The 22,664-nt window shown below is 48.8% G+C and overlaps 1 protein-coding gene across 1 annotated transcript in view; it reads right to left on the bottom strand.

Annotated features, from left to right (window-relative positions):
* LOC125101807 (DLA class I histocompatibility antigen, A9/A9 alpha chain-like) overlaps positions 1–22,664 on the bottom strand; it is a 343,654-nt gene that overhangs the window by 277,174 nt on the left and 43,816 nt on the right. The gene's annotated exons all lie outside the window — the stretch shown is intronic.

Below are 22,664 nucleotides of genomic sequence, written 5' to 3'. Positions count from 1 at the left end.
CTCTGTTTCACAGACTAGCTTTTAAGGGCAAAGGCCATGCAGTCCAGCCTGGCCACGCACAGGTGGCTAATGAGATCGTAACACACACAGGGAACTCCACAGTGATGCTAGGTGACCAATTGAGTTACAATTTACACTAGTAGACATTTGAACCAGCCTATTACACCTTGATTGGGATTGGCGCCCAAAAGGCTCCCAAAGGGCGGGGCCCATACTCCTTGGTAGCCAGGGAGACAGTATGCATTCCCCACCCCCCAGCGCCCCCCCACATATCAGATGTCTCCACCTGGCCTGACCCACCTTTGTATCTGGGCTTTGTTACCTGAAGCTGGTTTCCCGGAGTTGTCTCCAAGTAAATCCCCTGGGGGAAGGGGAGCAGGGACAGTTTCTAAATACATCCTTACATTCCCCCCTTTTCTTTGGAGACTAGTCAAATCTTTGACTTTTTAGCCAGTTCTATACCCTCCTTTTAACGGCTGCTAGACGGTTTTAATGACTCCAGTGTGATTTACCCAGAAACAGTATTTCTCTCCTAAGGTTATGCAGAGCCCCTCTCCTCCTTTTATCAGAAACAGTATGTTAAGCACCCCCTTTTTTATTCGCAATTGCTTATACCTCCCGCCTATATCTTAACAACAGGGCCAACAATGAATTTAATGAACTCATTGTTTTTTGAGTCTTAGTTTTAGTCCACGATTGGCGGGGTCCATTGGCAGCGGCATCCACCTCTGGGGGGCGTTCTCGCCCTCGGCTTGTTTGACATGACCTGTGTGAATCCAGGCCCTGATGCCTTCTACTTTTATTGCCGTGGGGGTGGTCAGGATGACAGTAAACGGTCCCTTCCAGCAAGGGTCCAAGCCTCCCACTTGGCAGCAGCGCATCCAAACTAAGTGCCTGGGTTGGCGAGGACAAGGCTCCACCTCTGATTTGCGGTGACCACTGATTTGGTCCCAGTGTGGGCAGTCCGGATCCCTGTATGGGCTCTTTTAAGACAGACTGCAATGCCTGCAGTGACTGGAGTACAGACTGAGCAGTTATTCTGCTATAGCAACCTCTTTCTCTTTTCCCTCTTCCCATTCTAGTTCTTTCTGCATTTACCGCCTGACATTGAGCACACCTATCAACCACATCCTGAGCCATATGCCCTAATTTAGAAACCTAGAACTGCTTGCCCATAAGCTCCTTAAGCTTGTGTGTCCCCAGATGTGTGCCCTGATGTATTGGCTTACTAATTTTCTTCTAGTCTTAGCCCAATCTCCTTTATAGTCTAATTTAGTCCACTTCTGTAAATATACCTGCATCCTTGACCAGGAGGGCCATGGCAGCAATTCTGCAGAGGCAAAGGGGGAGCCCAGCCGCTACTGGATCTAGTTTTTTGCTAAGATAGGCTATTGGCCTTTGCCAAGGCCCCAGAGTCTGAGTCAAAACTCCTTCAGTCACCCCTGTCTTTCCATCCACATACAAGTGGGAGGGCTTGGTAACGTCTGGGATGGCCAATGCTGGGGCACTCAGTAAGGCTGTTTGCAATTCCCGAAATGCTCCTTCTGCCTCAGCTGTCCACCCTACCATAGTGAGTCCTCCCTTAGTCAGTTCATAGAGAGGTCGCGGAAAATCCGCGAACTGCGGTATCCACAGCCTGCAGTAGCCCAACGTCCCAAGAAACTCCCTCATGGAGACCAAAGCCTAAGTCAGTGGCATTGATGAGGGAGCAGGAGGCTGGCTGAGGACAAAGCAAAAGCTGGCACCCTGCACCCCCTCTCCACCCGCTCCCCTCAGTAATATGTGTCACATTCCTCAGGCACCCCTGACTGCCCTAAAAGAAAAACAAATAGTTAACTTGCAGAGATCACAATCCTGCAAGGCAGAAGTCTCCCTTGGTTTACAAATGTCTTTGAGATTTACAACAAAGAAGTTACCTTATCAGTAGCCCAATTTCCAGAGGCACATAACTCAGTTCCTCAAGCCCTAATGTCACCCTCCCCTCCATAAACAAAACTGAAGGAGGCTGAGGTAGAAGGAAAAGTAAATAAAGTTAGATTTCTTCTAAACCTAAATCTCACTAACAAGGACGCTTGATAGCAGGAATGTGACATTCCACCAGGAGACTCCCAATTTTCTTTATGTTAGTGCCTCATTAGAGGGAAAGCGGCCTTGGCTTGATAGTAACCAGGACATCAATATCCTGACAGTCTTCTTTACCACAATAGCCCTTCTGAACACCCCTTTGTCCTCACCTACCCAACTCCTGTGTATATAACCAGCCACTCCTCACATGCCCGGGGCAGCAGCCCTTCCTGCCCACGGGTCCTGTCCCCGTGCTTTAATAAACCACCATTTTGCACCAAAGACGTCTTAAGAATTCTTTCTTAGCCATCGGCTCCGAACCTCACCCCACTGTACCTCATCTAGGTTCAAGAACTTCCTCAGCGTGGCGCTTACAAAGCTGTGTTTTCATTGCTGACACCTGATACCCTTTTTCCTGCAGTCTGTAAGAGAGCTCTCGTCCCCCGCAAGCAAGACCCATAGTCCTCAGCGGCTATTTTTACTATTCCCACTAACTCAGATTCTTCCTTTCAAATCCTTCAATTTTCTTAAGTTTCCTCCTTATATCTGGGGCTGACTGACTGGCAAAAGCAAGATCGTTTACATGTGTTATCGTGCAACTTCTCTGAAGTTTACCTTAAGTTGTCTAGCTTAGGTAAACAAACATTTAATAACAATCTAATCTAGAATTTAACACCCATAAAGCCATGTTATTAAAACATAATTTTTCTAAAATAACCCTCATTTCCAGAGATAGCCAAATCAGGACTAACTCGTTTGAAAAACAAGTCCAGTTTTAATAAACTTGGCCTAATTATTTACATAAGCTCAGCAAGAACAGTAAGTAATCATATAGATCTTTTAGAATCTGCTTTGCTGGAACTTCTTATAAGGAATCTCTAGGTTGAACTTTTAGTAGCCTCTCTGGGCCAGAAGCCAAGCCACGTACTTGGCATCAGACATGCCTGTAATACTTGTCAGATTTGGGCGAAATCCTGAGGTGCCCAAAGTAATCTGAGGCTCCTCCTCCTACCAGGGAGTGACATTCTTTACTCACCTGGTGAGCCTGCTGGGAACTCTGTAAGCAAGGTATCAGGCCAACAGTTCCAAGGGGCTTTATGGCTCCAGGTTTCGTAAAGTCAACCTTAGTTCCTTTAAGCTGGTCATATCTGAGTCTTTTCAAATATGACGTTCCAGTCAAAGCCTTGGTAAAATAACCAGTGTCCAATGCTGTCCTGTTACAAGAAGAATAGATTCTTATTGAACTTATGCAAATGACTGATTGCCAAGGAAGAAAGAATACATTGAGCCCTTTTGGTTTCAGAGGGTTCAGATAGAGAGAAAAGTTGAATGCCTTGATTCGTTTACAAATGAACACCTTTACATCTCTATAAGTTACAGGTAACTTAAGAAAAAGTTTCCCTAGTCTAGAGGAGCAAACATTACAGAACCAGTCATGTTTAAAACATTGTGACACAACATTACAACCCTTCAGTTCATCTAGTCCCCTGTTACTAATTCTGGTTTAGTCTGAATGTAGCCCTTTCTTCTGTAAATCTTTACCCATTTCAGTTCCCAGGATTTTAACATATCAAAGTCTGCCCAAATGAATTTCCTTTAAGGTGGAATTCATCTTACAAGAGAACTAAAACAATTACAACTGACAAAAACTCAGAAAAGATATAGTTAAATATCACGTGATGACCCTTATCAAAACATTACAATTTTAGGAAATGTACCGAACCTCTAGAATTACAGCATTTACCCAAATGCAACCCAAGGTTTATCAGTAACTTAGCATATCAAGGAAGCCTTAGGAGCCAAAGAAATCTCATTTACAATTCTGGGCAGGCAAAGAGAAAACCATTTACATTTCAATTAACCGAAGAAAACTTTGCCCTTTTAAACGGAGAGAAAACCAGCTTTTCTATACCAGTGTCTTTCCTTTTTTTTTTTTTTTTTTTTTTTTTTTTAGCGTGCAGTCTTAAGAAATGAGTTTTCTGGGTTTACCTTCCATCATGAATGATGTCGCAGACAAAGGGAGGGGGATCTTTCAGATGCTGTCCTGCTCTCATCCCACGTGGGAACTTAAGAGCATCTTAGCTAAGGTCTGTCCGTATAAACCCCGGACCAGACTACTCCGTGGAGTAGATGACCATTATGCCATATGACGCCCCACGAGACTCAGGGTGCAGCCCACTCAGACTCTGTAGCCGAAGCGGTGAAGCCATACAGACACATTCACAGGGTTAGGCACTCTTCAGATTCAAACAGGTTGGACACCTCCCCCCACCGGCTCTCCCCTTCCGTTCTTTAGGAATGGATCTAGCTCAGACAGTGGCCCCGGGCCTGTTTTTCTTTCTTATTCAAACAGAATCAGCCATCTGGTATTTTTCTCTCCTTTTTACATATTTCCTACTTTTCTACAGAGTTGTTTCTGTAAAGTTTTTCCTGTGAGATAAACACAACACCAAGCGAAGTGGGTGCAAGGCAAGATTTATTAAAGGCACTCTCCAGCGCAGTTTCAGGGCTCAGGAGAAGGGGAGCCAGGAAAACTGCGACGGGAGGAGGGCACTCTCGGCGAGGTTCAGCAACTCTGGAAAGCAGAGTGGGGGAAGTCGCGCCCAAGGCAGGGAGAAGGGGGCTTTTAAGGGGTCTCGAGGGGAGTTCAGGGGTCTTTTGGCAAGTTTTCCTTATTCGAATATTTCGCCTGCTCGTCGGGGTCCCATTGGTCCACTGGAGCCTGGAGCGGGGGTCTCAGATGCCTGCTTGGGCCTTTGTTCTCCTGTCCGAGCTCAGCTCTTGTGGCGGGAACTTTCGCCATCTTAAGTAGCCCTTTCTGCCAGCCCAACATTCCGACCTTTTGCTTTATATAATGGTGCCAGGGGCGTTGACTCAGTTCTGGCTACTTCCTGCTGACGGGGGCGGAGGGGGCGTCATCATAGGGGTAGTCGGAAGTGGGCAGGCGAGAGTAGGGCTGGAGGAGGAGTTGATTGACGGACACTCGGGCAAGTTCTTGTAGGCGATCCTGCAAGCATCGGAAAAGACAGGGAGCAACTGAGACTAGAAGGACGATTATGCCTACAGGTCCCGCCAAAGGGAGCAGCCAGGTTACCCAGGAGGACGTGTCTCGCCGCCATGCTTGGATCCTGGAGGTAACTATACCTGATTGGTTAACAAAGTAACAACATTCTTCATTTAAGTATAGGCAGGTCCGCCCTTTTTTGGCCGTCAGAAGGTCTAAGGCCCGTCGGTTCTGTAGAGCTAAGGCCGCCAGGCTGGTAACTTGCGTCTGTAGGGCTGTGAGGGAGTCAGCAATCCGTTCCATGTCATCATTCAGAGCTTGGGAGAGTTTGTAATAAAAGTCTATAGAAGTTCCTATCCCCGCTGTTCTGGTTGCCACCCCTGTGGCTATTCCTGCCCCTATAATGAATGGGAGGAAGGCAGCCCTTCCTCCAAGGTGTTGGGGGAATAGGATGGATTGCAGCTGGGATTCAAAGTAGATGGTGGTAGAAGGAGATAGTAGAATGAATATACAGCCTAGGGAGTCATTAGTGGTCAGGCAGCGATAGGTTCCCTGAGGGCACGAGAGAAATATTCCCGAGGGAGTACAGTACCGGAGGGAGGAGTTAGTGATATTGGCAGCTGCGGTGGTAAGGGGGGAGGACACATTGATAATAGGTATGTTTCCCCCAGTGGGGCCGATATGGACCGTATTATCTGTGGTCGTGGAGTTGGGGAGTGGCCAGTCAATAGGGAGGGGTACCCCTACAATGTTGGAACGTGTTGAAAAAGGGAAACAGATCCAGCAGTCACTGTCACCGTTCTTCGACACATTTCGCCATAGGTTGTAACTAGAGTTCAGGAGGGCCACTGTCAGTTGTTCAGTGGTAGGGAATTTTTGTATGCTACCAAGATTGATGCCCTTATAGACTGGGTCACTGGGGGTTTGGAGTCGTTTAGTCAGGTCCATGACCACTGTTTTAATGCGTTCGTGGCTAGCCTGGTCCTGGACACCCCCCACCCCCACGTCAGAGAGACCGACATGACCCAGATAGGTCCAGCAAACTTTTCCAGACCTGGGGTAGATGTTGCAGGAGGCAATACCGCATTTGGCAGTCCCAGGTCAGAGACCCAATAGGTTTTCTGGTCATAAGTACAGGTTGTTGGTTTCTTTCCCCGGTAGCAGGTTGCAGGCATATAAGTAAAGGCTGAAAAATAGCGAGAGGTACCTGAACCCCTCATGCAGCTAGACTCACATGGTTATGCCTGGTTTGTCTGGATTAGAAGGAATATGAGAAGGGGCCCTAACCAAGTGGAGTTTGGTGGGGCCTGCCATCTGGGAAGTCCAATCAGTATCTGTGGGTGCCCGTTTGAGATTGTTGATATGTACCCATGCAGAGTGCCCCAACAGTTTCGCAGCAGTTGGGGTGGTAAGGACGACCGTATGAGGCTGGGTCCACTGAGTTTGTAAGGAGCCTGGCTGCAAGCTTTTGAGGAGGACCTGGTCCCCAGGAGATAGATCTCGTATACCCCCTTCGGAAGCATGGTCGCTTGGGGCTGGGAAGACAGTGTCAGCGTGGGCGTGGGCTCTTAAGAGAGCTCGGAGGAGAGTGAGGTAAGGCAGATAGGATAAAAGAGGTGGGGAAATGGCCGGAAGGCTATGATTTATAAGAAAGGGCCGGCTGTATAGTAATTCGAATGGGTTTAAGCCCAAAGGCCCTCGGGGCATAGGAGTCTGGTGAGAGCCAGGGGCAGAAGTATGGGCCAGGAAAGGCAGGTCTCTAGGGTAAGTTTGGTGAGTTGGGCTTTGAGCAGCCCGTTGGCCTTTTCTACCTTACCCGATGACTGTGGGTGGTATGGGATGTGAAGTTTCCAGGTTATGTTGAGGCTCTCAGCTACCTGTTGGGTTGCACTGGAGATGAAGGCGGGTCCGTTGTCTGACTGGAGGGTCCGGGGCAATCCGAACCTCGGGATGATGTGCTCGATGAGTATTGTAACCACCACATCCGCTGTCTCCTGAGCCGTGGGGTATGCCTCGATCCAGCCTGTGAATGTGTCAACCAAGGTTAATAGGTAGCGAAAGGTTTTATGGCGAGGCATGTGAGTGAAGTCCAGTTGCCAGTCTTCCCCTGGCTGATGACCTCGGAGCTGATGGTTGGGCCCTGGTCTGCGGATTCCTCCTTGTGGATTCAAGGCCGAACAGGTTTTACAAGCCCTGTGGACAACTTCAATTACCTTAGATAAGGAAGGATGATAGAACAATGGCTGAAGAAATTGGTGAAGAGCCTTTGGGCCAATATGGAGGGATCGGTGGATGTCAGTAATTAAGGTATGCGCCAGATTGCCTGGCAGGGCAATCCTGTCCTGAATGTAGATCCACCCCTTATCTCCAGTCTTTCCTCCCTGCGCCTGGAGGGCTTGTGTTTCCTTTGTAGAGTAGGAAATCTGGTGAGGGGTGTTAAGAAAGAGGATAGGAGACGCAGGGGTATTTAGGGCCATTTGTCTGGCCACTGAGTCTGCCCTGTTGTTACCTAGGGAGACCAGATCCTTGGCCGTTTGGTGGCCTCGACAGTGAACAACTACCTCAGCGGGCAGACTAAGGGCCTCAAGCAACTTGGCAATGAGGGGTCCATTAGCTGTAGGGGTGCCCTTGGTTGTTAGGAACCCCCGTTCTTGCCAAAGAGTAGAGTGTGTGTGAGTTATGAGGTAGGCATATTTTGAGTCAGTGTAAATAGTGACTCATTGTCCCTTCGACAAGTGTAATGCCCTGGTGAGAGCTACAAGTTCAGCCTTCTGGGAGGTGGTTCCGATTGGGAGGGGAGCCGTCTCTAATACCGCATCCGTAGTGACCACAGCGTAAGCAGCGTGTCTTTGGCCATCTGAGGCCAGGAGGGAACTGCCGTCCACGAAGAGTACGCGGTCAGGGTTGGATAGTGGTTGATCAGAGAGACCGGGATGGAGAGGAGTGAGGTCCTCTATAAGTTGTAGGCAGGAATGAACGGGTTCCGGGGTGGGTGAGGGTATAGGCAGTAAAGTTGAGGGGTTTAAGCATGGGGAGGTAGAGAGAGAGATATGCGGGTTTTCTAGGAATAGCAGATGGAATAGCTGGAGACGAGAAGGAGTCAGATGGGCCAGGGATTGGTGGCTAAGGAGGTCCATGAGTCGGTGGGGAGAGTAGACCGTGATGGCTGCCCTAAGGTAAGTTTGAGGGCCTCCTTTGTAAGAGAAGCGGCTGCTGCTAGGGCCCTGAGGCAGGGCTGCCATCCTTGGGCGGTGACATCCAGTTGCTTGGACAGGTAGGCTATAGCCCTGTGCGTAGGCCCCACCAGTTGTGTTAGGAGGTCGGTGGCCGAGCCGGAGCGCTCATCAGTGTAGAGATGGAATGGTTTAGAGAGATCGGGTAGGGCTAAGACTGGCCCGGTGGTAAGGCAGTCCCTTAGTTTAGAGAATGAGTGGCGGATCAAAGTGGGATCAGTTAGGGGACCCTGGGGGGTCTCTTTAGCCGCCTGGTACAGAGGACAGGCCAGGATAGAGAAATATGGAATCCAATGTCTGAAGAACCCGACCAATCCAAGAAAAGAGAGTATTTCATCCGCCGTTTGGGAAGGTTGGAGTTCTTGGAGGAGTCGTGTGCGGTCCCCTGTAAGAGACTTAGAAGTTAGAGTCAGAAGTATGCCCAGATAGGTAACCGAAGGGGCACACAATTGGGCCTTAGAGGGGGTGACTCCATATCCCTTGGCCCCCAGGAAGTTAAGTAGGGCGGAGGTGTCATCTTGGGAGACTGAGAGGGAGGAGCTACAGAAGAGGAGGTCATCCACATATTGTAGTAGAGTACTGGCTTTAAGGACGCACTGCTGTAAGTCTGCAGTCAAGGCCTGGCCGAAAATGTGGCGGCTGTCCCTGAACCGCTGGGGTAGGACAGTCCAAGTTAGTTGTCCAGAAACATGCGTGTCAGGATCCTCCCAGGTGAAGGCAAAAAGAAAATAGGAATCAGGGTGCAAGGGGGTGGTGAAAAAGGCGTCCTTTAGGTCCAGTACTGTAAAGTGAGAGGTGTTTGGGGGAACGCGAGACAATAGGGTGTAGGGGTTAGGAACGACTGGGTGGAGGGGACCACGGCCTCGTTGATAAGCCTAAGGTCTTGTGCCAGTCGATAAGCCCCTGAGGGCTTGCGTACTGGGAGGATAGGGGTGTTACAGGGGGAACTGATGGGGATCAGGAGTCCCTGATGTTTAAGCCGTTCTATGATAGGTTTCAGGCCCCGGCTGTGGGCTAAGGAAATAGGAAACTGAGCTCGAGAGGGAAACTTGGAGTTATCCTTAAGCTGTACTTTAACCAGGGTAAGTGGGTAGCGATGATGGGCTCCGAGGTGTCCCACACCTGAGGATCTACAGTAGGTAGGTCATCTGGAGCGGGGGTCGAGGGAGTGGAGAGGTGTAGGATGAGACGGGTTGAGGTGGAGGGAGGGGAGGAAGGGGAGAGGCAGATAGTTGCCCTCAGTTTCTGGAGAATGTCCCTCCCCAGTAGAGGGACCGGGCAGGAAGGAATCTCTAGGAACGAGTGGGAGAAGGGGAACCCATCCAGGCTACAGGTAAGGGGAAGGGTCACCCTAGGATTGGAGGAGGTCCCATCGATCCCCATAACAGTAACTGGTGAGGTTCGAGTAAGTCCCAAATAGGAAGGCAGAACAGAGTAGGTAGCCCCCGTGTACAGCAGAAAGGAGATGGACTTACCTGCTACCTGGAACGTAACCCTGGGCTTGGCCTGGGTGAGAGGGGTGGCTGAGTCTGGGCTTCATCAGTCGTCCTCCAATCCAAGCAGTTGAAAGGCCAGACTTACTGTCTCAGGGATGAAAGGGTCCGTAGACAAAAGGACGAGACTGATACAAAGCGAAGGTCAAGCAAAGCTTTATTTCGCGCCAAGCATCGAGAATCAAACTGACCGGCCAGGGCCGTCTCTTGCAAAGAGGCGACGACTCCCAGTCTCACAGACTAACTTTTATAGAGTAAGAGCCATGTGGTTGAGTCTGGCCACACACAGGTGGCCAATTGAATTACATTCTACCCCACGATAGTCATCTAATTCAGCCTATGACCTTGGCTAGAATTGGCGCCTTTGTCTGGTGCCCAAAAGGCGGGGGCTCACACTCCCTGGTGGGTAATACCTGCGCTTTTACTTGATTGGACGTCTCCACCTGGCCGGACACGTCCTTGGTGGGTAGGGAGGTAATACGTGCGCTTTCCCTTGATTGGACGTTTCCATCTGGCTGGACACGTCCTTGAATCTGGACTCCGTTATCGGGGGCTATTTGACTGTATTTCACCAATTCTATTTCTAAGCGCTTTCCTCTTGGGGGAAGGGGCAGGTTCAATCTAAGTTTACTGCATAAACAACAAAATGGCTCACTCTGGCTAAGTAGGCCCTTACATTCCCCCCTTTTCTTTGGAGATTAGTCAAATTCTTGACTTTTTAACCAGTTCTATGTTTTTCTGTTGTAAGGGGTTATAAGTCATCTAAACAGGGGTTAATGGGTGCCAATTGGCATAAGGTTACATTAAATTGCACAGTCGACTGATAAGTTAGCCATTCACTGCTTTGTATAACCTTTTCCACTTCTCCTAATTCCATTTGTTTAATTTCCCACCTATACTTTTCTGTCTTATGAGGTGACTTAGAAGCTCTTACAAAAACAGGTAACAATAGGAGCAACAATGAACTCATAGTCTTTTGAGTCTTAGCTTTAGTCCATGATCTGCGGGATCCATTGGCAGCGGCTTCCATCTCTGGGGGGCGTCCTCGTCCTTGGCTCGTTTGACGTGACCCGCATGAATCCAGGCCCGGATGCCTTCTACTTTCGCTGTCGTGGGGGTGGTCAGGATGACAGTAAAGGTCCCTTCCAGCGAGGCTCCAAGTTTCCCACTTGGTGGTGACATATTCAAACCAAGTCCCCGGGTTGGTAAGGATGTGGTTCCAGCTCCATCTCTGCCTCAGTGTGGGCCGTTCAGATCCCTGTGTGGGCTAGACAGACTGTAATGCCGGCAGTGACTGGAGTACAGACTGGCCAATCATTTTTGCTAGGGCAACCTCTTGTAGCCGAGGGCAGAGTGGGTGGTGTTTCCCAAACATTATTTTAAATGGGGTCACCTTGTTTAAATAGGGTGTACATCACGCCGTGAGGAGGGCGAAAGGAAGGAGAACCACCCATCCACCACCAGTCTCCAGAATTAGTTTTGTCAAGGTCTCTTTAAGAGTCCAGTTTATTCTCTATTTGCCCGGAACTCTGGGGCCAGTAGGCACAATGTAGTTTCCAATTAGTGCCTATAGCTTTGGCCAATACAAGTGAGACTGAACTCACAAATGCAGGGTCATTGTCTGACCTGATCGCAAGAGGTAACCCAAACCTCTATCTCTTTTCCCTCTTTCCATTTTAGTTCTTTTCGCATTTACCACCTGACATTGAGCACATCTATCAACCATATCCTGAATCATATACCATAATTTAGAAACCTGAAACTGCTTGCCCATAAGCTTCTTAAGCTTGCATGTCCCCAAATGAGTGCCCTGATGTATTTGGCTTACTAATTTCTTCATAGTCTTAGCCCAGTCCCCTTCATAGTCTAGTTTAACCCATTTTGTAAATATTTTAAATCTTCCTCTGAAGTTTGCCTCAAGTTGTCTAGCTTAGGTAAACAAACATTTAAAGACAACCAAATCTAGAATTTAACATCTATAAAGGCGTGTTATTAAAACATAGTTTTTCTCTCTAAAATAACCCTTATTTCCAGAGATAGCCAAATTAGGACTAATATACTTGAAAAACAAGTCCAGTTTTAACAAACTTGGCCTAATTATTTACATAAGCTCAGCAAGAACAGTGAGTGTGATCATATAGACCTTTTAGAATCTGCTTTGCTGGAACTTCTTATAAGGAATCTCTAGGTTGAACTTTAGTAGCCTCTCCAGGCCAGAAGCCAAGCCACATACTTGCCATCAGACATGCCTGTAATACCTGTCGACTTGGGCGAATTCTTCTTTCTGAGGCTCCGCACCTACCAAGGAGTGACATTCTTTACTCATCTGGTGAGGCTGCTGGGAACTCTGTAAGCAAGGTATCAGGCCAACAGTTCCAAAGGGCTTTATGGCTCCAGGTTTCATAAAGTCAACCTTAGTTCCTTTAAACTGTTTGGTCATATCTGAGTCTTTTCAAATATGACATCCCAGTCAAAGCCTTGGTAAAATAACCAGTTTCCAATAGTGTCCTGTTACAAGGAAAACAGATTCTTATTGAACTTATGCAAATGACTGATTGCCATGGAAGAAAGAATACTTACTGAGACCTTCTGATTTTCAGAGGGTTCAGAGAGAAAAGTTGAATGCCTTGATTTGTTTGTAAATAAATATTTTTACCTCTCTGTAAGTTACAGATAACTTAAGAAAAAGTATCCCTAGTCTGGAAGAGCAAACATTAGAGAACCAGCAGTGTTTAAAATAAGACAAAACATTAAGAGACACAACACTATATTCTTTTAGTTCATTTAGTCCCATATTACTTTCCATGTTGCTAAGTCTGGTTTAGTTCGAATGCAGCTTTTATTTCTGGAAATTCTTACCCATTTCCATTCCAGGATTTTAATATATCAAAGACCTGTATTTGTCCTGAAAGTCTCCCATATGAAGTTCCTTTAAGGCAGAATTCATCTTACAAGGGAATTAAAACAATTACAAATGACAAAAACTCAGAATAGATATGGTTAAATTACCAGGTGATGACCTTATCAAAACATTAAAACTTTAGGAAATGCATAGAATCTCTAAAATAGTTACAGCATATACCCAAATGTAACCCAAGGTTTATCATTGGTTTAAATCTTGTCAACAATTTCTAAAACCTTAGAAAGTTTTAAAACATATGCCTAAATATAATTAGGGATGTTAAACACCTGATAAAACAAAACATAGGAACTGAATTTTCTGGGCAGGCAAAGAGAAAACCATTTACACTTTTTAACAGATCAATTAACCTAAGAAAACTTTGCCCTTTTAAACAGAGAGAAAACCAGCTTTTCTATACCAGTGTCTTTTCCTTTTTTATTTTAAGCGTGCAGTCTTAAGATAACGAGTTTTCTGGGTTTCCCTCCCATTGTGAATGACATCACAAACAAAGGGATGCTCGCGTCCCTCGCGGGAACTTAGGAGCGTCTTAGCTAAGGTTTGTCCGTATAAACCCCGGACCAGGCTACTCTGTGGAGTAGATGACCGTCATGCCATATGACGCCCCGAGAGACTCAGGGTGCAGCCCACTCAGACTCTGTAGCCGAAGCGGTGGAGCCATACAGACACATTCACAGTCAGGCACTCTTCAGATTCAAACAGGTTGGACACCCTCCCCTTTTTGGGTATCCCTGGCTAATGGGAGGTGATCAGTCTCCCCTTTCACTCTTTACAAATAAGAGTGAGTTTCTATGGTTACAGGCAATGGAGGATGGTAACAGGGTGTTTTCGCAGTCCGTCAAGGTTGGGCTGCTTTCTTAATCTCTCAAGGCCAAATGGCCCTTTCACTTGGAAGTATAATCTATGTGGAGGCAGGTCAGGAGAGTGCTAAATCACCTTGGAGGCTGTTTTTCTTTCTTTCTTATTTAGACAGGATCAGGCATCTGGTTTTTTTCTCCTTTTTTTTTTTTTTCCTTAGTCCGTCCTGACCATATCTAAAATTCCTTTTCTGAAGATTTCCCTTCACAAACCTTCTACAACTTTCCTTTGTATTCAGGTTTTGTCCCAAGCCATTTCCTTCTAAACCATCGTTTCATTTAGGACAAAATTACCTTCTCTTACCCTCAACAAAATGTATTCCCATTCCTTAAATCTTTATTACATATCTTCTACTTTTTTACATACAGAGTTGTTTCCCTTATTTCTATCAGTCTTAGTTACACTTAGCAGAATTTGGTACTCTTAGAAACACCTTAACCTCTAGTCAGTTATTGACCAATTGTGAACTGTTACAACAGAATTCTTTAGATACCAAATTTATGAGTCAGTTAAGCACAAAACATGTTTACCAACAGATTTCAAAAGCACAAACCTATTTCCAGCAACCAGCGCTCTAGCATTTTATCCTGTTTGGTTAAGACCTAGATGTCCATAATTTAATTCCATTTGTCATCCAAGTAAAACTTTAAACTTTCAGGTTACCAAAGACTTTGAAAGCTATCTCAGCAATTACCCATTAAAACTTTGAGACAGACAATTAACCATCAGTTTAGTCATTTCTTTGCTAATAGATTTTAACAGATTTTAACAGAAATAACGAGAGCTTATTTAATCTTAAGTAAACTTTGAAGTTTCACATTTACTGCTGATAACTTAAAAGACATGTCTATCTTAATTAAACCAACAAACTTAACTTAGTTCCAATACTGATTTACGTTCCACCTGGGCCCACTCCACTTTGAATGTTTACCCAAGACACGGGTGGGAGGATCTGGAGTGGGGGGTGTTAGGTCCAGGGGCTGCTCTTCTTGCTCCTTGACAGTGAAGAGAGGAGGAGCCGCAGTGCATAATCTAGAGGCTGGTCATGCAGGCGGCACACCTGTTGGTGCAGAAACAGGAGAAGGGGGAGACAGAAGAAAGAAGGTGCCGCCAGGAGGCAGAGAAAGGATTCCCAGTTTTAGAGCTCATCAACTCCAGCAGAGGAGCAGATGCCATGCTTTCCCACCAGCAAGGCGAAGGGGTTAAGCAGTCCACATCGGGCCAGAGAGGGCAAGGAACTTCCCCGAAACAAAGGGAGTTTCGGCAGCTGCTTGGGAATATTCCTTACGTCTCTGTCTCGAGTTAGACGAACCCCAGTTGGCTCCAGTTATAGCCATTAACACAAGAAATGAGTGAGGGAGAAGCCCCACATCTATGAGGAGGAACGGAGAAGAAAATCAGAGTCCCCTCACTCTCTGCTTGCCCCATTCCTTCAAACACAACAAACAACAGACAACAAAAAGACAAGACAAAGACAACCGCAAACCCAGCAGCCCTCATCCAGAGCCTGCCCTGGGTGGGGGTTTTTCTGGCCCCTACAGGGGTTACCTGGCCCCCTACAACCAGACCTAGCGGCCTTTAACCTGCCACTGTAGGGAATTTTCTTAGTTCCCTATGAGTATCTGTTGACCCAGCGGGGAATTTTCTCGGTTCCCTATGTGCATCCACAAACCCAACGGTTGTAGTCCCCTCGACATGCTCATTGGTGGGGATTTTCCTGGTCCCCTGGATGCACTCGCTGGTGGGGATTTTCTCGGTCCCCTAGATGCACCCAATGTTGGGGATTTTCTCGGTCCCCTGATTGCCTGGGAGGGCCCGTACCCCCTGGCAATCCCCCCCACCCCTGAGGGATGAGGCGTCCCTGCATCCACTCCAGCCCTGGGAGCTATGCTGCGTCCAGCTTCTCCCCGGTGGGCTTTATTACCCTGGAGCTCTGCAGACAGACAGACAGACAGGCAAACAGACAGACAGACAAACAGACAGATAGGATCTCAAGGGGTCTTGAGATCTTACCTCTGGAGGCTTTCTGATGCTGGCTCAGTCCTCGCCGTTTTATCACGGACAAGCCCCCACTGAAAGGGTCCATAGACAAAAGGATGAGACTGATACAAAGCGAAGGTCAAGCAAAGCTTTATTTCGCGCCAAGCATCGAGAATCAAACTGACCGGCCAGGGCCGTCTCTTGCAAAGAGGCGACGACTCCCAGTCTCACAGACTAACTTTTATAGAGTAAGAGCCATGTGGTTGAGTCTGGCCACACACAGGTGGCCAATTGAATTACATTCTACCCCACGATAGTCATCTAATTCAGCCTATGACCTTGGCTAGAATTGGCGCCTTTGTCTGGTGCCCAAAAGGCGGGGGCTCACACTCCCTGGTGGGTAATACCTGCGCTTTTACTTGATTGGACGTCTCCACCTGGCCGGACACGTCCTTGGTGGGTAGGGAGGTAATACGTGCGCTTTCCCTTGATTGGACGTTTCCATCTGGCTGGACACGTCCTTGAATCTGGACTCCATTATCGGGGGCTATTTGACTGTATTTCACCAATTCTATTTCTAAGCGCTTTCCTCTCGGGGGAAGGGGCAGGTTCAATCTAAGTTTACTGCATAAACAACAAAATGGCTCACTCTGGCTAAGTAAGCCCTACGGGGGGGTCCCCCACGTTGAGGCACCGAAGATACCCCGAGGTTAGGGCAGTCAGATTTCCAGTGGCCCATCAAATGGCGTTGAGGGCAAGGCCGAGTTGGCGGCTTTGGATTGGGGCACTGGTGAGCCCAATGTCCCTCGGCCCCGCATTTGAAACAGGCCCCCGGGGGGGTGCAATTGGTTGCCCCTCTCTGCTGGCTCCCGGAGCCGGCCAGCCACAGGGGTGCTACCAAGGCTTGGGTCTGCAACTGAACCTTTTGCTGGAGTCTGGCTTGTCGTTTAAGCTCAGCCGCCTCCTCACGGGAATTAAAGACCTTAAATGCCATTTTCACCAAGTCATAAATGGGGGTCTGAGGGCCCTCCTCAGCCTTTTTTAACTTTCTCCGTATATCCGGCGCCGATTGAGAGATAAAATGAGTAGCCAGTACTGTGGCCCCTGCAGGAGAGGCGGGGTCCAAGCGAGTGTACTTGGTTAAAGCCTCGGTCAATCGGTTAAGAAACATGGCAGGGTTTTCGTCAGGGGCCTGGACAGTCTCCCTAATCTTGTCATAATTAACGGCCTTATTAGAGGCTGCCCGCATGCCGGCTATGAGACATTGGACCATGCGGTCATGGCGCCGGTGGCCATCTTGGCCATCCTGATAATCCCAACCTGGTTCTACAGCTGGGACCGCCTGGGCTCCAACTGGCATGGCAACATCAGTGAGATGGACCTGATCTGCGTGCTCCCGGGCAGCAGCCTGGATGCGTTCCCTCTCCTCTGTGGTGAGGGTGGTGGTCTGGACCACAGGTAAATCATGCCAGGTGAGGTCATAGGCTTGGGCCAGATATTGGAATTCTTTGATATAGTTATCAGGATTGGCCGAAAAGGAGCCCAAATGTTTCTCAATTTGGGAAAGGTCTTGTAGAGAGAAGGGCGCATGGACTCGAACAACTCCCTCAACTCCAGCAACCTCCCTTAGGGGGCAGACTAAATCAGGGGAGGGTTTCCGAGCCCTAGTGCGGGTGGAGATGGGAGGGAAGGCTGGAGGGGACGTGAGGGCAGGTTCGGGGGGCCGCATCAGGAGCGAACTCAGGTTTTGGGGGTTGAGGGGATGAGGCGGGGGTCGGGGTGGAAGGGACCGAAAAGGGGGTGGTTGGAGCAAGGGGGTTAGGGGGGCGTAGGGAGAGAGGGACCTTGGGGTAGGGGATCGCGGTAAGGAGGAGGAGGAGCTGGGGGCCCTCTTGTCGGTGGGTGGGTGAAGCTCTCCAGAGGTTCAGAGAGCGGAGACAGGGAGGAGAGGTCCGGGTCCTTGGGAGCAGTGGGTGGCAGGGTAGGGGGAGGGGAGCGGGCCAAGAGGACCTGTGAAGTGGAGCAGTGAGAGCAGAGGGAGGGACAAGAGCGCAGAGTCCAGAAAGCCTGGACATAAGGGACCTCGACCCATTTGCCTTGGCGTTTGCAGAGATTGCCTAAGTCCATGAGAATCTGATAGTCAAATGTGCCTTCCAGAGGTCACTGGGACTGATTGTCTAATCGGTATTATGGCCAAGCGACGGTACAATAATGTATGAGATGTCGCCTTTGCAGGTCCTGGTCCAGTTCCAGGGTTTTAAGGTTGGCCAGCAGGCACCCCAGGGGTGTTTTAGAGTTGAATTTGGATTGGAAGGTCCCCGTGATTCGTTGCCGGGCAACCCGAGGGCTGGAGGAAAGCGTCCCCTCGTCCACCACTGGGTTGTGGGAAAAACTGTCGACTGCCGTAGAGGTTAGGACGTCTCCCAGCCTCTCGAAGTCACGGAGGTCACCTGGTGACCGGCGGGGTCCATCCTGACTCGGCGATTAGGGCAGGGTTTTCCCGAGGGAGGCGCGGAATCTGGGGGGAAACTCACCATGGCTTCGGAAGTGGCATTTGGAAAGGTGGGTCTGGGTCCGGCTAGGGAAAGGAGAGAGCCTTCCCACTGGCATGGGGACTCAATCTCCTTCCCGGGTTTTGGCACCAAATGTAAAGTTTTTCCGGCGAGATAAACACAACACCAAGCGAAGTGGGTGCAAGGCAAGATTTATTAAAGGCACTCTCCAGCGCAGTTTCAGGGCTCAGGAGAAGGGGAGCCAGGAAAACTGCGATGGGAGGAGGGCACTCTCGGCGAGGTTCAGCAACTCTGGAAAGCAGAGTGGGGGAAGTCGCGCCCAAGGCAGGGAGAAGGGGACTTTTCAGGGGTCTCGAGGGGAGTTCAGGGGTCTTTTGGCAAGTTTTCCTTATTCGAATATTTCGCCTGCTCGTCGGGGTCCCATTGGTCCACTGGAGCCTGGAGCAGGGGTCTCAGATGCCTGCTTGGGCCTTTGTTCTCCTGTCCGAGCTCAGGTCTTGTGGCGGGAACTTTTGCGATCTTAAGTAGCCCTTTCTGCCAGCCCAACAGTTTCCCTTATTTCCATCAGTCTTAATTACATTTAGCAGAATTTTGTACTCTTAGAAATACCTTAACCTCTACTGAAGATTAAATATAAACCAATTGTGAACTGTTACAACAGAATTCTTTAGATGGCAAATTTATCAATCAGTTAAGCACAAAACATGTTTACCAACAGATTTCAAAAGCACAAACCTAGTTCCAGCAACCAGCCCTCTAGCATTTTATCCCATTTGGTTGAAGTTTCAGGTTAGCAAATACTTTGAAAGCTACTTTAACAATTACCCATTAAAACTTTGAGACAATTAGCCATCAGTTCTAGTCATCTCCTTGCTAACAGATTTCAACAGTTTTTAACACAGATTTTTTTTTACCTTAAGTGAAAACTCTGAAGTTTCACATTTACTACTGTTAACTCAAAAGACATGTTTATCCTAATTAACCCAACAAGCTTAACTTAGTTCAAATACTGATTTACGTTCCACCTGAGCCACTCCACTTCGAATGTTTACCTGAGACCCGGTGGGAAGATCCGGAGTAGGGGGTGTTAGGTCCAGGGGGTGCTCTTCTTGTTTCCCGACAGCGAAGAACAGAACAAGGTGCCACCAGAAGGCAGAGAAAGGATTCCCAGTTCTAGGGCTCATCAGCTCCAAGAGAGGAGCACACACCATGCTTTCCCGCCAGCAAGGGGGAGGGGCTAGGCAGTCTCCGTCGGGCCAGAGAGGGCAAGGAATGTCCCCAAAACAAAAAAGTTTCAGCAGCTGCTAGGGAATATTCCTTAAAGTCTCTGTCTTGAGTTAGACTAACCCCACTTGGCTCCAGTTATAGCCATTAAGAGTCAGAGTCCCCTTACTCTGTTTGCCCCATTCCTTCAAACACAACAAACAGCACAGCAGACAACAAAAAGACAAGATGAAGACAACCGCGGGCCCAGCGGTTCTTACCCAGAACCTGCCACCGGTGGGGACTTTTGATCTTCTGGCCGTCCAGGGGGACTCGAACCCCCTGGCGATCTACCAGTGGAGGGAAGGGGCGTCCCCGCATCCTCCCCAGCCCTGGGGAGCCTGGCCCCGTCCGGCTGCACCCCAGTGGGCTATACCCGGAGCTCCACCCAGACAGACTGATGAGGGAGCAGGAGGCTGGCTGAGGACAAAGCAAAAGCTGGCACCTTGCACCCCCCTCTCCACCCGCTCCCCCTCGGTAAAGTGTGTAGCATTCCTCAGGCACCCCTGACTGCCATAAACAATAAACAAAAAATTAACTTGCAGAGATCACAATCCTGCAAGACATGAGTCTCCCTTAGTTTACAAATCAATAGCCAGAGGCAAATAACTCAGTTCTTCAAGCCCTAAGGTCTCCCTCCCCACCATAAACAAAACTGAAGGAGGCTGAGGTAGAAGGAAATGTAAATACAGTTAAATCCCTTCTAAACCTAAATCTAATCAAGAATACTTTCTTGGTCATCGGCTCCGGACCTCAGCCCACCGAACCTCACCTAGGTTCTAGAACTTCATCAAGACCCACCGATCTCACAGAGCACCTGGAGATTGGCGGATCCCACACAGTAAAATCTGTGAGATCTTACCTAGAGGCTTTTCCCAGAAATTCTGATGCTGGCTCAGTTCTCGTTGTTTAATCCCGGACAAGCCCCCATATGTTATGCCCCAATAATGGGTCCGTGATTAAAGGAGCGAGACTGATACAAAGCGAAGGTCAAGCAAAGCTTTATTTCACGCCAAGCATCAAGAATCTAACCAAACGTTCGGGACTGCACCTCTTCCAAGAGAGGGCGACCCTTCTCTGTTTCACAGACTAGCTTTTAAGGGCAAAGGCCATGCGGTCCAGCCTGGCCACGCACAGGTGGCCAATAAGATTGTAACACACACAGGAAACTCCACAGTGATGCTAGGTGACCAATTGAGTTACAATTTACACTAGTAGATATTTGAACCAACCTATTACACCTTGATTGGGATTGGCGCCCAAAAGGCTCCCAAAGGGCGGGGCCCATACTCCTTGGTAACCAGGGAGACAGTATGCATCCCCCCACTGTTTGGATGTCTCCACCTGGCCTGACCCACCTTTGTATCTGGACTTTGTTACCTGAAGCTGGTTTCCCGGAGTTGTTTCCAAGTAAATCCCCTGGGGGAAGGGGAGCAGGGACACTTTCTAAATAGGTCCTTACATATACCAGTTCGCCCCCTCACTCATCACCCCCAAGCCCCTCTCACTTTCTCACCTGCCACAGACGGAGAGCTGTTCTGTGCTATAACCCATGGGGTGGGGGTGGGGCAACCATGAACTGGCCAGGCTGTACGCAAGGGTGACAAATTCTCAGAGCAGCGCATGCCAGCACGCACACACACACACACACACCCAGAGGCACACATATACAACAAACACCTATACACAATTGTATGCACTCACACACATATGTACAAATCTCCACACACAAATACCTATACACATTTCTAAAGGACTGTGAACTCCTCCAGACAGACATCCAACCACATAACACACTCCCTTTATATTTGCCAATTCAATTGGGGTCTGAGTTCATCTCACTTCATCATTAAAAAAATGGAGGATTATGAAGGAGGAGGCCCTGAGAATTTCTGTTCCGCCAGAAAGAGACCCCCCTCCCTAGGAACTCTGGCACCTTCTGGATCTCCTGCATGCCTGCTTCTGGAACCCACCTACAGGAGCAGGAGATGTGACCTTAGATCGAGATCCTGGACTCCAGAGGCAACTGCGTGCATTGCCCCAGGTGGCATTGAGGTTCTGGGGGTCCAGCTGGTCTCCAGCTTCTCACCTTCTCTTAGCCTAGTCTCCCACCAGCCAGCGGTCTCCCTGTGCCTCCCCAGGCTCTGGTGCACAGCAGGAAGTCTCCTTCAGAATTAACAGGATCTGGAGCTTCAGTTGAACTCTTGGTGTGAGACAGGTATAGATCAAAATGAGGAAACTAGATCATCTCCTCCCCACCTGAGTTCTTATTGTTCTAGAGCACAACTCTAGCAACTATAGTTCCAACAATCTAAACTCCTGCTAAGGGGTGTCTGGGTGCCTCAGTCAAGCATCTGCCTTCGGCTTAGGTCATGGTCCCAGGCTCCTGAGATCAAGCCCTGAATGGGGGAGGGGTCGGGGGCGGGGAGACTGCTTCTCCCTCTCCATCTGCCCCCTCCCTTACTCCTGCTCTCTCTCTTTCATATAAATAAATAAAATTTAAAATAATAATAATAAAATAGATTCCTGCTTAAACAACCCCAAAGACCAGAGTGTCAAAGAAATGTAACAAGCAAATGCACCCTTGAGGAGCATGGTGGGCTGGGCAAATGGATCTGAGGAGAAAAGGAAAAGTGAGGGGTGACCCTGTGCCCTGACTCTGCTAAGAGTCTCTAGAAGGCTCCTGGGTCCCAGATATTGGGCTCCACTGCTCATCTCACCTCCCTCATGGCTCATGGTGATGGACTCAGGCAGCCCCTCATGTTGCACACAGCACATGTATCTCTCTTCATCTCCAGAAGGCAGCACAATGGCCACCCACTTCTGGATGGTTCCATCCCCTTCTGCCTTTTCTCCACAACCTCTTTGTCCCAGGTCTGGTGTTCCCCAGCCCACAGCCAGATCAGGGTAATCTCTGCAGGGTAGGAGCCCAGGGTGCACAGCCCCTCAGGGTGACCCCACAGTCAGGGGAGTGGGGATAGGTCACATGTGTTCTGGGAGGCTCTGTGGAAGAGCAAAGAGGGAGTGCTAAGGCAAGGCCTTCTAGAAAAGCATCGACTCCACAGACCAAGATGTGATACTTGTTGAGGGTCTGGCTGCCTGCCAGGGCGAGGCAGGGCGTGTTCCCTATCGGGGCACAAGGAACCAGCACTAGCCAGGCCTGGGCCCAAAAGAAGGGGGTGGGAACCGCTTCTGACATTTTCCCTCAAGAGAAGAGCCTTTTCACTCTCCACCTGCTTATGAAGCCTCTAACTCTGTATCTCTAGCTCAGTATTGATAGGTCCTCAGAGCTACTGTGTCTCTGGTGGGAAAGAGACTGAAGAGGGAGAGACCTCC

This window comes from Lutra lutra, chromosome 6 (assembly GCF_902655055.1).
Source record: "Lutra lutra chromosome 6, mLutLut1.2, whole genome shotgun sequence".
Classification (NCBI taxonomy): Eukaryota; Metazoa; Chordata; class Mammalia; order Carnivora; family Mustelidae; genus Lutra; species Lutra lutra.
Note: the sequence above shows the minus strand (reverse complement) of the source record. Positions and strands in the feature narration are given on the sequence as shown.